The following is a 12,828-nucleotide window of genomic DNA, read 5'->3' as shown; positions in this document are numbered from 1 at the left end:
GTGAGGCAGCAGTGCTAACCGCTGTGCCAACATATCGTCCTAACCAAATGGAGCACCTGAAAAAAAAATCAGTTCCTCAGCATTCATAGGCTGGAACCATCGAGTGCAGAATGGCAGCAAGACCCCCATCTCCATCGATCTTCCCTCACCCCCCCCCCCAGGGGCTGCACCCCCATTAGGGCCCGCCCCATGAGGCCCAACCCCATTGGTACTTCCCGATGCCCATTGGGCATTGCCACTTTGCCCCTTGGGCAGTGTCAGAGGAGCATTACCCTTACACCTCTCCCTGTGGGGGGTCCTTGATCCTTCAATCCAGCGGGGTCAGGCTGCTAGCTCCCCGCAAGTGGAGAGGTATTGTAAATCCCACTGGAGTTAAACACTCCTGGTGGAGAGGGTGGGGAGGAGGAGTGCTGGTGGGTGAGGGGAGGAGATGCTAGTGGGCCAAGAGACTTCAACCCCGGGTCCACTTATCAAATGCAAATTATATTATAATGATCGTTTTAATAAATCCAGTAGTCAGAGACTCATGGAGGCAAAGGCAGCACAGCAGGCTGGGAGAATCATCCCTTTTTCTTGTGTGGGTAATCATGTGTACAAGGAGCAGCAGATAAGGAAGTTAAGATATTAATAGATACAGGATCATGTCAAACTTTGTTGATGAGAGATGAGGAGGTATGTAGTTTGAAAGAAGCATTGCCAGAAAATGTGATAATATGCGGAATTCATGATGAAGGGAGTAGTGTTCCTTTATGGAAAAGACCAGTGTTCCGTTATGTAAAGTCAGGTTAGAGAGTCCAGTGAAAAATAATAAAGCGATGATAGGAGTAATAGAGAAAATACCTTTCTCAGGGGTGCCATTTATTCTGGATAATCATTTAATTGGATCACAGGTAGGAGTGATGCCTACTTTGGTTAAAAAGCCAGTGGAGAATCAAACTGAGGTGTTGCAGGACACATACCCTGGGTTATTTGCTGGCTGGTGGCAAAAAGATCACAAAGCCACATGTGGAGACAGGAGGAGGAGAAATCAAAGAGTAAAGATAAGGAGAGTGAGTTTCAGTTATTAGAAACAATCTTTAAGCACATGGTTAATAGAGAACAAGTGGAGGATGAAGCAGATATCTTTATTTCAGAAAAGTTGACAGAATTACAAGAGAAAAATGTAGAGATAAAACAGTTGTATTAGAAAGCTTTGGGGTTCCCAGTCTAGCATCTTAACAATATCCAGTACTTCTCATTTTTAACGTCTCTTCCTTTGAAAATTACAAGTATCATTAGGTGCCTGGATTATAGGAAATGTTTCTCTCTTCACCCTTCCACAGGCGTGATTTGTTGGTATCTCACCTTCACCCGAGAATGTGGCCTTGGATTTCTAAGCAATTTGCTCTGTCTCAGTTCTAACTGCAAAATTTTCAGTTGAAAAATGAGGCAGTTAGAAGAATTGTGAATTTCCAAGAGAGTTGAAATGCCATTTAAAAGAAAGGCTTCTTGGAAATGGGAGCCATTTGCAATTCAGCTCAAAAAAATATTTTCATGAAGGGGCGCAACCTTGTGACACTGCCCAAACATTACAATCTTGTTACTCATTTTGAGTACAGCACATTGCTCCCTTGTGTTGGTAGATTCAGTGTGGTTAACAGGTTAAAACTGACAGTAAGCTATGCAGGTTTCATTGTTCAGGGGACTTATCATTTGATGCGAGATTGTGCAGAGAAAAGGAAGCTGGCAGCTCATTATGAAGCTCAAAAACCTTTTCTGGGATTCTGCTGTGATATAACCAATGTACTTCAGCATGAGCCAGTCATTTTTAACACTGCTCTGTAAACAGGCTTGGATTCACAGCTCTGGACTTCACAAATCCATAGCTATCACAGCTGCATTTAGCACAGCGTGCAATTTGAGTTTCATTCTTTTTGAATCAAGGATGTGGAACTTGCAATATATCACGATTTCCTCTGAGTTTGTGTTTCTTATTCTTGCATCAATACCTCTCCTATAATCTGTTACTCACCATTTGTGCAATTAGCAACACAGGGTGGAATTTTCTGACCTCTCCTGGTATCGTTCTGTCCGGCTGAAAGTCAATGAGCTTCTGGTTAGCTTTCCACATCCGCCTGACTATGGTAGGGCTAAACAATCCATTCTTCAGCACAGGTGATCTGATTCTGTGAAGTTATTTAATAATTTGAATCATAGAGTCATAGAGATTTACAGCATGAAAACAGGCCCTTCGGCCCATTTTCTCCATGCCTCCCCTTTTTTTCAAACCCCTAAGTTAATGCCAGTTGCTCGCATTTGGCCCATATCCCTCTATACCCATCTTATCCATGTAAATATCTAAATGCTTTTTAAAAGATAGAATTGTACCCGCCTCTACTACTATCTCTGGCATCTTGTTCCAGATACTCATCACCCTCTTTGTGAAAAAATTGTCCTTCTGGACACTTTTGTATCTCTCCCCTCTCACCTTCAACCTATGCCCTCTAGTTTTAGACTCCCTTACTTTTGGGAAAAGATATTGACTATCTAGCTGAACTATGCCCCTCATTATTTTATAGACCTCTATAAGATCATCCCTCAGCCTCCTAAACCCCAGAGGCAAAAGTCCTAGTCTATCCAGCCTCTCCCTATAACCCAAACCATCAAGTCCCAATAGCACCCTAGTAAATCTTTTCTGCACTCTTTCTAGTTTAATAATATCCTTTCCATAATAGGGTGACCATAACTGCACACAGTACTCCAATTGTGGCCTTACCAATGTCTTGTAGAACTTCAATAACATAGAACATAGAACATTACAGCGCAGAACAGGCCCTTCGGCCCACGATGTTGCGCCGACCAGTTTTTTTTAAAAAAAAAACACTGACCCACTAATCTAAACCAATCCCTTTTCGTCCATAAACCTATCCACAGATCTCTTAAACGCCCCCAAACTAGGCGCATTTACAACCGCAGCAGGCAGGGCATTCCAATCCCTCACCACCCTCTGGGTAAAGAACCTACCCCTGACATCCGTCCTATAACTACCAGCCCTTAATTTAAAGCCATGCCCCCTCGTGCTAGCATTCTCCATCCGAGGAAAAAGGCTATCACTATCCACCCTATCTAAACCTCTAATCATCTTATATGTTTCAATAAGATCCCCTCTTAGCCTCCTTCTTTCCAGTGAAAACAACCCCAAATCCCTCAGTCTCTCCTCATATGACCTCCCCTCCATACCAGGCAACATCCTGGTAAACCTCCTCTGCACCCTCTCCAAAGCCTCCACGTCCTTCCTGTAATGTGGGGACCAGAACTGCACACAGTACTCCAAGTGCGGCCACACCAGAGTTGTGTACAGTTGCAACATGACGCTGCGACTCCTAAATTCAATCCCCCTACCAATAAACGCCAAGACACCGTATGCCTTCTTAACTACCTTATCTACTTGATTCCCAACTTTCAGGGATCTATGTACACATACACCTAGATCCCTCTGCTCCTCCACACTATTCAAAGTCCTCCCGTTAGCCCTATACTGAACACATCTGTTACTCCTACCGAAATTAATTACCTCACACTTCTCCGCATTAAACTCCATCCGCCACCTCGCGGCCCAGCTCTGCAACCTGTCTAAGTCACCCTGCAAACTATGACACCCTTCCTCACAATCTACCACACCACCGACTTTGGTGTCATCAGCAAACTTACTAATCCACCCAACTATACCCTCATCCAGATCATTAATAAAAATTACAAACAGCAGTGGCCCCAAAACAGATCCCTGAGGCACACCGCTCGTAACCAAACTCCATGATGAATATTCACCATCAACCACCACCCTCTGTCTCCTATCTGCCAGCCAATTCCTGATCCAAGTACCTAGATTACCCCCAATCCCATACATCTGCATTTTCTGCAGAAGCCCACCATGGTGAACCTTATCAAACGCCTTACTAAAATCCATATATACCACGTCAACTGCCTTACCCCTATCCACCTCTTTGGTCACTTTCTCAAAGAACTCAATAAGGTTAGTAAGGCACGACCTACCTGCTACAAAACCATGCTGACTGTCTCTAATCAATTCATTACTCTCCAAATAACTATAAATCCTATCCCTAATAATTCTTTCTAAAACCTTGCCCACAACAGAAGTAAGACTCACTGGTCTATAATTCCCAGGGAAGTCTCTGTTCCCCTTCTTAAACAATGGGACAACATTCGCTGTCCTCCAATCTTCCGGTACTATACCAGAGACCAACGATGACCTGAAGATCAGAGCCAGAGGCTCTGCAATCACCTCTCTAGCCTCCCAGAGAATCCTAGGGTAAATCCCATCCGGACCAGGGGACTTATCTATTTTCAAGCCCTCTAGAATATCCAGCACATCCCCGGTTTCAACTGCAATACTTTCTATTTTACACCCCTGCACCCCAGTGACCTCCACAGCTACATTCATGTCCCCCTGCGTGAACACCGAAGAGAAATATTGGTTCAATGCCTCTCCAATCTCTTCCGGTTCCACACACAACTTCCCTCTACTGTCTATAACTGGCCCTAATCTTGCCCTAACCAACCTTCTGTTCTTGACATACCTATAGAACGCCTTAGGATTCTCCTTTATCCTATCAGCCAAAGTCATCTCATGTCCTCTTTTAGCCCTTCTTAACTCCCTCTTCAACTCCCTCCAAGCCAATCTAAAGCTTTCTAATGCACTACCTGAGCCCTCAAGCCTCATCCAAACATAAGCCTCCTTTTTCTTCCTAACCAACGAATCAACTTTTTTAGTACACCACGGTTCCCTAGCCCTACCAAATCCTCCTTGCCTGACAGGGACATACCTATTGCAGACCCGCAGTAGCTGATCCTTGAAAAAATTCCACATTTCGGACGTTCCCAGTCCCTGTAATCTCCTAGTCCAACCTATGCTTCCTAATTCTCTCCTAATAGCCTCATAATTACCCTTCCCCCAGCTAAAACTACTGACCCGAGGTTCATGCCTATCCCTTTCCATCACTAAGGTGAACGTAACCGAATTGTGGTCACTATCACCAAAATGCACACCAACTTCCCAGTCTAGCACCTGGTCTGGCTCATTACCCAGCACCAAATCCAATATAGCCTCACCTCTAGTTGGCCTATCAACATACTGAGTCAAAAAACCTTCCTGCACACTTTGAACAAAAACTGACCCCTCTAACGAGCTAGAGCTATAGCAATTCCAATCAATATTAGTAAAGTTAAAGTCCCCCATAACAATTACCCTATTACTTTCACTCCTAACCAGGATCGTCTCCGCAATCCTTTCCTCAACCTCTCTAGAACTTTTTGGAGGTCTATAAAAGACTCCCAGCAGGGTGACCTCTCCTCTCCTATTTCTAATCTCCGCCCATACTACCTCAACAGACAAGTCCTCATCAAACTTCCTCTCTGACACTGTGATACAGTCCTTGACCAATAATGCTACCCCACCCCCCCTTCTACCTCCTTCTCTACTCCGACTAAAGCATTTGTACCCCGGGACCTGCAACATCCATTCCTGACCCTGCTCTATCCATGTCTCTGAAATGGCCACAACATCAAAGTCCCATGACTCAACTCCTGTATTCAATGTTTTGACCGATGAAACCAAGCATGCTGAATGCCTTCTTCACCACTCTGTCCACCTGTGACTCCACTTTCAAGGAGCTATGAACCTGTACCCCTAGATTTCTTTGTTCTGTATTTCTCCCCAGTGCCCTAACTGAGTAAGTCCTGCCCTGGTTCAATCTACCAAAATGTATCACCTCACATTTGATTAAATTAAACTCCATCTGCCATTCCTCAGCCCACTGGCCCAATTGATCAAGATCCCTTGAACTCGGAGATAACTTTCCTCACTGTCCACTATTTCCACCAATCTTGGTGTCATCTGCAAACTTAGTAACCAATATTCCCTCAACCATTGTTTGCCCTGGTAACATCTGAAACAAAAGAATGTCTTCAAAAATGTTCCCCATCCAAAAGTGGCGAACCTAAGTCAGTAACTATACCATATCAGTGCACTGGTTCATCGAGCTGAATTGCAAATGGCTCCCATTTACAAAATGCCTTTCTTTTAATTGGCATTTCAACTCTCTTGGAAATTCGATTTTTCTAATTGCCTCATTCAAAAGTGGCAAGGCCTTCAACCTTTGTGCTCCATCTTCACTCACCTGCATTTTGCACACTTCTACAACAATGGGAAGGTTCAGCTCCAGTCTGACAAAGTTAGCATTCGCTGCTACTCCATACTTTCTGCCCCTAAGCAAATGCTCTATCTGTGCTGCCACTGTGTCTTGGCTTTAATCACCTGCATTTAAACTTTGTTAACAATGGGGACAGCATGTTGGCACAGTGGTTAGCATAGCTGCCTCACAACACCAGGAACCCAGGTTTGATTCCTGGCTTGGGTCACTGCCTGTGCAGAGTCTGCATGTTCTCCTCATGTCTGCATGGGTTTCCTCCAGGTGCTCCAGTTTCCTCCCACAGTTGGAAAGCCATGCTAGTTAGGTGCATTGGCCATGCTAAATTCTCCCTCAGTTTATCCAATCAGGTACAGGAGTGTGGTGACTCGGGGATTTACATACTAACTTCATTGCAGTGTTAACTTCTATTTTGTAGGACTGGGAATGAATTTTCTTTTCTTTAAAAAGAATTTGGTGGCTGCTCTTTCTTCTCACAGCGGGTGGTCCATATCTTAGGAACCTTAGGATTTAGGATTCATTTTAATTTAGAAATCTTAGGCTGCAGGTGGTGATGCTGTTTTTTCAGATCTTTGATTCATCACACCAGAGCTGTCCCTTCCCCACAGCCAGTGCAAAGGAACTTCAGTTAAACTCTTTCTGGTACCACCAGCCCAGAAGCTGGAAATTTTCCAAATGAGGAGTGGTCGATGGTCCATCTCACCCGCGATGATTCCCGCAGTGGGTGGGACCCGAAAATATTCCGCACATATGAGAAATGGCAATTAGGATGGACACAAAGGGAAGTAGAGCAATTTCAAAGATGTGATTTAGATTGCCAAATCCATGTACCACTGAGTTAATGAGCTTGCGTTCACGACATCAAAGGTGCTAAAATTCTTAAAAATCCATAAAGCTGGGGATCTTCTAATAAGGTATTTTGCTTCATGAGCTTGGTTGCCGAAATACATTGGAAATTGATGTCAAATATGAATTTAATTATGAATACATTCAATTATTTGAAGATCGTGCTGTGTGTGGAAATTGTGTTGAATTTTTGAACTCTTTAATTAATAAATAAAATATATCCTGGTGTTTGTTAAACGATGTCCTCGCTTTTTTCATTTTACTGCAGGGCGCTAACACCATCTATTACCATTCTCAGCACCAATCAGCCTGCACAGCACCCCTTCATGTTTAATTCGTTTAGTTAATTCATTTAATTACTATCTTTTTTTTCAATGTGGTGGAATAATCGCAGCTGAAATTACAGTAATTATGTTCAAGTTTAATGGCTCTGAGAATTCTCTGGTACTCCATGTGGTTGGGTATATCGTGGACTGACCTCCAGCCTTGTTACAGCCAGTGAACCTTGGTCATCAGTCTAACTTACATAGCCCGATAGCGAATAATCTAAAATGTCATCGTGATCAAATAAGTCTATTCAACCACGATGCACATTCATTCACACTTGGGCAATGTGTTCAGTGACCAGTATGTCTCTCGTCAAATGGAGCTATCTCAAGATATAAAAATGTTAACAAGTCTAAAGGGGGCAATCATGATCTTGCCTGACCAGTTCAAGTCAGAAAGAGGCGAATTGCCCACTTGTGCCGTGGTGCCTTCCAGTCATGTTCAATCTTCTGGCCGATGACAATGCAGCAAACCCCTGTTCCCACTCCCACCACATAGCATGGTCTTCCTTTAAGTTTTAGTTGGACTCCATTGATGTTATTTGGCCCTGAATACTATTCTAATTGGTGAGAGCTGAGCAAGGAAAATGTTGTTTATTAGGTGGAAATATCAGGAAGAAGAGCCAAACAGTTTTTGAACCATTTTATTTTTGTATATCTTAGTGTGCTGGGAGGAGGTTGTTTGGGTCCCACAAGAGCACTCAGGCTTCCTTCCTTACCAGATGTGACACTGTCCCAAACATATCCTTTGCAAAATACTTGAATGCTGGGTCTGTTTCTTCCCACATACAATTCCTGCCCAACAACTAGCCTGAGCCTCTCTCTTGATTTTGAGAATGAAAATGGCCTGGGGAGATCAGGTAGATGAGGTCTTAAATTTAAAATTGGCCAGGCCTCAGTGTGCTAAGGTCATGTAATGGAGTGAGAAGGGGTGGGGTATGGAAGTGGGAGAGTGAGGACAACTATTCATTTCAGATTTAGTCTGCCGAATTCATATTGGTCATAGAATCTATACAGTGCAGAATGAGGCCATTTGGTCCATTGAGTCTGCATGGACATTTCAAAACAGAGGTCTACCTAAGCCCATGACCCCACACATTTAGCATGGCCAATCCACCTAACCTACAACTTATAACTATAAGGTTCATGGTGGGAGATATAGGAGGCATGTCTGAGGTAGCTTCTTTACTCAGTGGGTGGTTGGGGTGTAGAATGCACTGCCTGCTGTGATAGTGGAGTCGGACACTTTAGGAACTTTCAAGCGGTTATCGCATAGACACATGGAGCACACCAGAATGATAGGGAGGGGATAGCTTGATCTTGGGATTGGACATATCTCGGCACAACATTGAGGGTTGAAAGGCCTGAAGTGCTGTTATGTTCTATGATCTACACATCTTTGGACAGTAAAGGGCAACTTATCATGGCCAATCCACTTAACCTGCCCATCTTTGGGCTGTGGGAGGAAACACGTGTAGACAAGGGGAAAACATGCAAACTCCACACAGTCATCCAAGGCCAGAATTGAACCTGAGTCTCTGGTGTCGTGAGGCAGCAGTGCTAACCACTGTGTCACCGTGCCGCATTCTAAAATTATTAAATAAATATCTTTGTAACAAATCACTTTTTGGCAGAAGGTTATATTCACTGAATACATTGGGAAAACTTATTTTTCTATGAACTGATTTAAATTTATGGGTAAGCCTGCACTCACTATCAGAGACAACTACCTTTTTAATCAGTTATTACAAACGACTAAACTCACAGCATTTAGTTGTGTATGCATTATTTATGAGGCATCCATCATATAAGACATTTGAAGCCATCTGAAACATTGCCTTTTTGGCTCAAGGCCATTAATTGTTTAATTTACGGTTTCAGATGATACAATATCCATTCCTAAACCTGAATCTTACATTCATTTCAGCGTGCCTTTGTCTTCCAGCGTATGGTACAGTCAGCGTAGAATGCAGCCGAAGGAAAATTCTGATTGATGGCAGGTCTCAAGGCATTGCTTCATGCCTGTTATTTAAAGATATTATTATGCACCGCGGAATACACCAAGTAAGAAGGAAAATAAAGGATGGAAGTAACTGCACGAGGCTCCAACTTGTAGATTCATCTTGGCCCGGCAAATCTAGTTTTACAATTTAGTAATTTCCAGCTCCTGTTTTGCACGTAACAATAATGAATGAGTTCACACTTCTACTGTTATATAAGGCTGTGGTTAGACTGATTTTCTGTTCAGTATAAATACTGGACCTCAGGAAATATACCAAGAGAGTGCAATACAGGTTCACCAGAATGATACTGGGACTAAAGAAGTTAATTAATGAGGGCAGGTTGCAGAAATGTGGACCTGAATTTGTGCGACTGAATTTTTCAGTGTACATTGCATTGCGTTTTTCTTATTTTCTTCCCATGTTTTAGTAACTAATAAATTCACTCTTTCTTTAATTCAAGACAGCCCAAATAAATTGGCTCCTTTTAAAGCATAATTACATTTGGCCTGCGGACAGGTATCCACAAAGGAAGGAATCATTTTTTAAATTAACCTTGTTGCAAGCAACCGAGGGGGTTGAATAAAAATTGGAGCTAGTTCATCCTTCCTCACACAGGAACAGAAATTGGGGGACCTCGCCCCAGGACCAGTCATAGCAATGGAGGGGCATTAAAACAGAAAATGCCAGTATCTGTGGTGACAGGAATAGAGTTAACATTTCAAGTCCAATATATCGCTTCTCTTAAACAGTTCTGAAGAAGAATCTGAATTCAATCATCTAAAATTTTACATCAGCTTCCTCATTCTGCTGTGAGGCTGCAGGTCTGCTTCTAGAAGGTGCTACAGTCTGCAACCATCTCCTCGGTGAAGCACGTTTACTTCTGGGTTAGATAGAGGTTAGAAGAAAGCTCCCCAAAGAGCCTTGGTGACCCAGCTCACATCACTCTTCCTCCTAGGGAAACTGCAAGTATCACCCCCCGTGTCTGAGAGGAAGTGGTGTACTTTAGTGGCCATTCACTAAGATCCAATAACTCCCCAATATCCAGCATTTTATCAACTTTTCTAAATTCTTCCGTCAAGCCAGCACTTCCACAAACTCTGTGAGAGACAGTAAGTAGGGCTAAGCAACCAAACTGCACATTAGATTAAAATACCACTGGCATGGGGATTTCTCATACAGCTAAACATATGTGCAGCTCTGTGAATTAAGAGAGGGCCTTAACTTAAGCAGCATGGTGGCACAGTGATTAGCATTGCTGCCTCATAGCGTCAGGGACCCAGGTTCGATTTCAGCCTTGGGTCACTGTCTGTGTGGAGTCTGCACGTTCTCCCCGTGACTTTGTGTGTTTCCTCCGGGTGCTCCGGTTTCCTCCCACAATGGGAAAGATGTGCAGGTTAGGAGGATTAACCATGTTCAATGCATGGGATTACGGGGCTAGGATGGGGAAGGGGGTACTGGGGTGAAGTGATGGGGGTGGGAAGCCTGGTTAAAATGCTCTTTCAGCAAGTTGTACAGACTCGATGGGCCGAATGCACTGTAGCGTTCTATGGCAAAATGCTGGGTTCTGGGTCAAATCATTCAATGCTGATTAATGCCATGATCTTTCCACTCTGCATACCTCTTTGTCAGGTGATGAAGGAGCAGTGCTCCGAAAGCTAGTGGCTTCTGCTACCAAATAAACCTGTTTGACTTTAACCTGGTGTTGTGAGACTTCTTACTGTGTTTCAGATTATGGGAGGAAACTGGAGCACCCGGAGGAAACACACAGTCACGGGGAGGACATGCAGACTCCAAGCAGACAGTGACCAAAGCTGAAATCGAACCTGGGTCCCTGACACTATGAAGCAGCAATGCTAACCATTGTGCCACCATGATGCTTTTGTTAAGGCCCTCTCTTAACAAAAGAGTCCAGCGCCGGCATCTCCACGTCACTCTCAGTTCACACATGGGTAGTTCTGAGTTTTACTCTCAACAACACAGTGGCTGGTGTGGACCAAATGGGAAATGGTTATGAATAGTGCTCAAGGTTAACTTTCACTTGTACCAGTACCCTGGTACTGGTGAAATCTACTGGTGACAGAATGCCAAATATTGCAGCCAGAGTTATTTTAGAAAAAAAATTGATCATACTGCTAACCCAATCAAAACGGGCCAGAGGGGAAAACACAGTTTTGTGTTGGTGAGGCAACAAACTCGGGATTGATACCAACTCATATGCATCAATAAAATGAATTCCTTGTATTCATGCATCGATTACAACAGTACCATTTATGTTGACAGTTATCAATGGCTTTGCCTTATGAATATATTAATATAAAGCTACAAGGTGATACGTCAACCACATTTGTATTAATTTGTTTGATAATTGATTTGATATGAAGATAAATCCTTCACAGCAGAAATCATTGTGGGATGAACACAAAACGTGACACAGTGAACAGACAGCCTGTTATTCCCCCATATTGAAATCCTTTCCCTTGGAAAGAAATGTAGAGAGTGTAAAACCAGACAGCAGATTCAATATCACTCACTTTGGACCACTCTACCTGACCAAATTTACCCATATAATTTGAGAGTTTATTAATGCATGGCTAATTCCTAACTCAATATCATAATATCTTCAGTTAAATTGATCAAATATAGATAGAAATCATAGAATCCCAACATAGAGGCCATTCAAACAATCGAGTCTGTACCAACCACATCCCATTCAGGCCCTATTCCCCTAACCCCACACATTTACCATACTAATTCCCCTAATACTAAGGGGCAATTTAGCATGGCCAATCCACTTAACCCATCTTTGGACTGTGGGAGGAAACCAGAGCACCCCAATGAAACTCACACAGACATAGGGAGAACATACAAACTGCACACAGACAGTGACCTGAGCCCAGAATTGAACCTGGATCCCTGGTGCCATGAGTCAGCAGTTGCTAACCACCATGCCACCGCACTGCAATTAATCTGCTGGTCAATGGGCAGAAAAATCAATGACCAAATTGAATGCTGAAGTTTTTGACGTAGGAACTAGAATCCAATGTGTTGCTAATGCCAACAAATTGTCTAATAAAAGTAACTTGCAGTAAATTAAGAAATGCCTTTTGCATTTGAGGGCAGAGCTGTAGATAACGACCTTAAAATCCTCTGTTCCCTAGGCAACAGCAAAGCTGATTAATGCTCTCCGTTAGTGGACGTTTAATGGAAGGTTCTACAATTGCCCGTAGTGTCATAGAAATATAGAAACACAGAAAAACTACAGCACAAACAGGCCCTTCGGCCCACAAGTTGTGCCAAACATGTCCTTTAGTTATCTGGGATGAGGGTTGAGGGAGTGGGGGAGTGATTGGGGGGATCACTGGCCAGAATTCTCAATCCAATTTCTCTACATTGAAGAGAACATGAGCATGTTTGGGTTCAGTTCCAATGCTCCCAGTTAGTGAATGA

Source organism: Carcharhinus amblyrhynchos, chromosome 8, assembly GCF_965287045.1.
Source record: "Carcharhinus amblyrhynchos chromosome 8, sCarAmb.v2.hapA, whole genome shotgun sequence".
Taxonomy (NCBI): Eukaryota; Metazoa; Chordata; class Chondrichthyes; order Carcharhiniformes; family Carcharhinidae; genus Carcharhinus; species Carcharhinus amblyrhynchos.
This window is presented reverse-complemented; position numbering follows the sequence as displayed.